General features: G+C 59.1%; 1 long non-coding RNA gene across 1 annotated transcript; it reads left to right on the plus strand.

Annotated features, from left to right (window-relative positions):
- The first annotated feature begins 10 nt into the window (after positions 1-10).
- LOC119341235 lies at positions 11-1,825 on the plus strand. Its single transcript, XR_005164988.1, has 3 exons — positions 11-346; positions 523-607; positions 892-1,825. It is a non-coding gene; the product is annotated as an uncharacterized LOC119341235 (long non-coding RNA).
- Positions 1,826-4,081: the final 2,256 nt, after the last annotated feature.

Genomic DNA, 4,081 nt, shown 5'->3' on the forward strand with positions numbered 1-4,081 from the left:
CGCCGCCTCTGCCAGCCGGCGAGCCGCGGGACGAATAGCCAGTGGCGCCGCCGATGCCACCGGACGAGACCGTGGTGGCAACTGTCCTAGTTCCCGCGGTCCGCATTCCCACGCGCCGCTATCTGGAGAAGGCGGCCTCGGCGCCGCGGCCGCAGGCGACCGGCGCCTTGAGCTCGTCAGCCCTTGACACCGAGGCGACCAGTGCCGTGCCCGCAGGCTGGGTACGCGGGGTAGAACTGGCGCCCTAAACGAGGCGTCCCTTGACGTCCAGGCCAAGCTCCGGGTGGAGGCAGTGGCACTCAAGCGCTGCAACGAGGCCTACTTGGAGTCGTGCACCGCCAACCGAGTAAGCCTTCTTTTGGTTTTCTCTCCGAATGTTCTTCTTTGCTTCTTTCGTGGGGGCGCGCAAGCGCACCCACTAGGTGTAGTCCTCAAGTTCCGGGCCGGCTGCTGAGCAGGCGGGTCGGAACTTTAACTTGTAGTCGCCGATTGCTGATTTTTGTTTTGTTGTTTCTTCTGCAGGATTATCATAACCTCTGCGCGACCGCCTACAACTCCAAGGTTCGGGAGCTGGAGGCGCAGACGGCCCATCTCGCTGAAAGCCGGCGTAAGTCTCTTCTCTTCTTTCTTCGCGGGGGCGCGCTGGCGCACCCGCGGGCTGTAGTCCCCGAGGTTCGGGCCGACTGCTGAACAGTCGGGCCGAATCTCCTTAGTTGTTCTTTTTTCCTTGTTGGCTACTTCTTTTTCGCAGGGGCGTGCTGGCGCGCCCGCGGGCTGTAGTCCCCGAGGTTCGGGCCGACTGCTGAGCAGTCGGATCGAATCTCCTCGGTTATTTCTTTCTTTTATCTTGTCCACTTGACTGATGACTTCTTCTTTTCTTTCTTTCTTCAGAGGCTAATGCCGACGTGCAGCAGCAGTTGGGCGAAGCCAAGACCGCCCTTCGTGGCAAGGAGGCGGAGTGCAGCAAGCTGTCGGAGGAGCGGGACCGCCTGGCCGCCCAACTTGCCTAACAGGCGGAAAACCTCAAGGCGGCCCAGCTGAAGGTGGAGACGGCAGAGACCAGCCTCCTTGTCGAGTTTGAGCTCGAGGGCTCTGCCTAGGCCGACAAGGAGGCCCAGGTGACGGCATGCTTCAGCAGCATTGAGGACTTGGTCGATGGTAAGCCCTATTCTCTTAGTTTCTTGTCTTGAGTTATCAGTCATTTTTTATAACCTTGGCCTTTTTCTTCCTCTGCCCGGACAGACTTCTTCCCGGGCCATTCTGTAGCCGCCACCCAGATGATTGAGGCCCAACGCGAGGAGCAAAGGGCAGAGGGTGCGCAGATCGCCGCTGATGCCCCCCGGACCCTTGCTGGACAGGTCCTCAGCATTCAAGCCCGGCTTCGGCCCGCTCACGCTTGCTACGTCGCCTGCAGCGCATCGGAGCCTAGGCGGTCTCCGCCCGCTGGACAGGCTTGCCGGCCCCACGCACCCTAAGTCGGACTGCCGACTGGCTGGAGGTGGCGGTGGGTCGCCTGGAGGCCTAGAAGGGCTCAGCAGCCCGGGCAGGAGCGCGCCGGGCCTTGGAATTCGTCAAGGCGTGGTACCCTGGGCTAGATCTAGCCCAGTTAGCCACGTTTCGACTGGAGGCGCAGGAGAAGCTGGTGGCGGTGGAAGCTGAGCTTGTCAGCAGGGCAGCGGCGATCGCCGAGTTCACCGACAACAGCGTCTTCGTCCCGGAGGTGGTCGAGGAAGGCGGTGAAGCTCCGCATGAATGGCTTGGGCTAAACCCAGAAGACAGCAAAGACTCCGCCGAAGTCATCGCCTCCAGCGACGAGGGGGAGGACGGGGAGGAGGAAGAGGAGGAGGAGGAGGAGGAGGAGGAAGACGAGAGCGACGTCGACATGCCGGAGGTCGAGGCGGACGGTCAGCCCCAACCTGACCGGGCCTCAAGCAACGAGCCACGCACCGAGGTGCCGCCCGCTACTGGAGGCGTTCAAGTGGGGGCGGACCTGCCGCCCGTTCCTCCGACGGATGCTACCGACTCCGTCCTCCAGCACTCCAATGCTCCGCCTGCTGCCAGCGATCCCTCTGCTCAGACGGAGCCGCCTGCCGCGCCAGGTGGCATGGCCGACTCCAATGTTCAGTTAGAGCCCTTGGCCACGCCATCCGGCACCGGCCAGTCGGAGCCTTCTGCCGCGCCAACCGGCACCGCTCAGCCGGAGTCCTCTGCTGCGCCTTAGGATTTTTTCTGTTTTCTGCTTGCTACTTTGAACACTTTGGTTAAATTCGCACAATTCCACCCGCGAGGTGTATATCAAACTCTATTTGAATGCTGGCCAGAGGCCTTTATCCATGTAAAAATATTTTCTCATCGCTTATGCTTACTGTGCCGACCTCCACTCTTGTTTCCTTTTTTTCTCCTTGGTTTTTTCCTTTGCCGCCGACCCTTTTGGCTTTGCTTTTACCAGCCAGGCAGCCGCTCTGCAGATCGTGGCTGGTTTGAGCGTTCTAGCCGTTTGTGAGGGGGGCTAGGTTTTTACCATTCAGAGCTTTGGGTAGTAAGGTGGAGGCCGGCTGTGTGGCCGCCAAGCAGCCAGACGGCTAGGTGCGATGCCGCGTGCTACTATATGCGCTTCCCTCCTTAGTTGTTTTTTCATGTGGGGCACCTCTTTGCGACCTTTGCCCGCCATGCAGTCGCTCTGTGAGCTATGGTTTCTGACAAAGGAAGCTTTGGTGCCGGCACACTACTTGTCTGACTGCAGGGGGCGGCATATTGTAGAAGGCGGCGAGGCTCTGGGCCGACTGGTCGAACCCGGTGCCAGGCGGAAGAAAAAGACTATACATTCTCATAGGCATGATACTTATCATATGGATAAAAGAGGGCAATCCCCGAGCTCTTCTCGGGGGACCCGGAGTCTTTATACATAGTACAAAAGGTAGCGTGATACATACTACTTTCAACTGTAAAACCTTCGGAGGAGGTTTGCGTTCCACGGCCTCTCTGTTTCTTTGCCCGAATCGTCTCTCTTGCGCGCTCTGGGCTTCTGGGCATCGATCAGATAGTAGGCATCGTTTCCCAACACCTTACTGACGATAAAAGGGCCTTCCCAAGGTGCCGAGAGCTTGTGTTGTCTGGCTGTTCACTGGATCAGCCGGAGCGCAAGGTCTCCCTCTAGGAAGGACCTTGTCTTCACCTTGCGGTTGTAGTATCGGCGCAGGCTCTGCTGGTAGATGGCCGACCTGCTGAGTGCCAACAGCCGACCCTCTTCCAGCAAGTCGACGCCGTCTTCTCGTGCCTCCTTGGCGTCCGCCTCGGTTTACATGGTGACCCTTGGGGAGTCGAATTCGATATCCGTCGGGATGACGGCTTCGGTACCGTAGACGAGGAAGAAAGGCGTGAAGCCTATTGATTTGTTTGGAGTTGTGCGCAAGCTCCAGAGGACGGCCGGCAGCTCGTCGAGCCAGCAGCCGGCCGAACGCTCTAGAGGCTCGACCAGTCGGGGCTTGAGGCCGGACAAAATGAAGCCGTTTGCGCATTCCACCTGGCCGTTTGACTGGGGGTGGGCAACGGACGCTAAGTCCAGGCGGATGCCCTGTGTTGCACAAAAACGGGCCAAGGCTCCCTTGGCGATGTTGGTGCCATTGTCGGTGATGATACTGTGCGGGATGCCATACCGCGTGGTGATGTCGGCGATGAAGGTCACAGCAGTCGGCCCATTCAGCTTCTTGATTGGTTTTGCCTCTATCCACTTGGTAAACTTGTCCACCGCAACCAGCAAGTGAGTCAAGCCACCGCGGGCCGTCTTGAATGGTCCCACCATATCCAATCCCCACACGGCGAAGGGCCAGGCTATGGGAATGGTCTTGAGTGCAGAAGCCGGCAGGTGTGGCTTAGAGCGGAACCTCTGGCACCCTTGACACTTCTGAACCAGCTCCTTGGCCTCTTCCAGGGCAGTGGGCCAGAAGAACCCATGGTGGAAAGCTTCGGCCACCAGGGCTCTTGAAGCCGCGTGGTGGCCACATTCGCCCTAATGGATATCCTTGAGTATTGATTGGCCTTGGTCCGACTCCAGACACCGCTGATAAACCCCTGTTACACT

Source organism: Triticum dicoccoides, chromosome 7B, assembly GCF_002162155.2.
Source record: "Triticum dicoccoides isolate Atlit2015 ecotype Zavitan chromosome 7B, WEW_v2.0, whole genome shotgun sequence".
NCBI lineage: Eukaryota > Viridiplantae > Streptophyta > Magnoliopsida > Poales > Poaceae > Triticum > Triticum dicoccoides.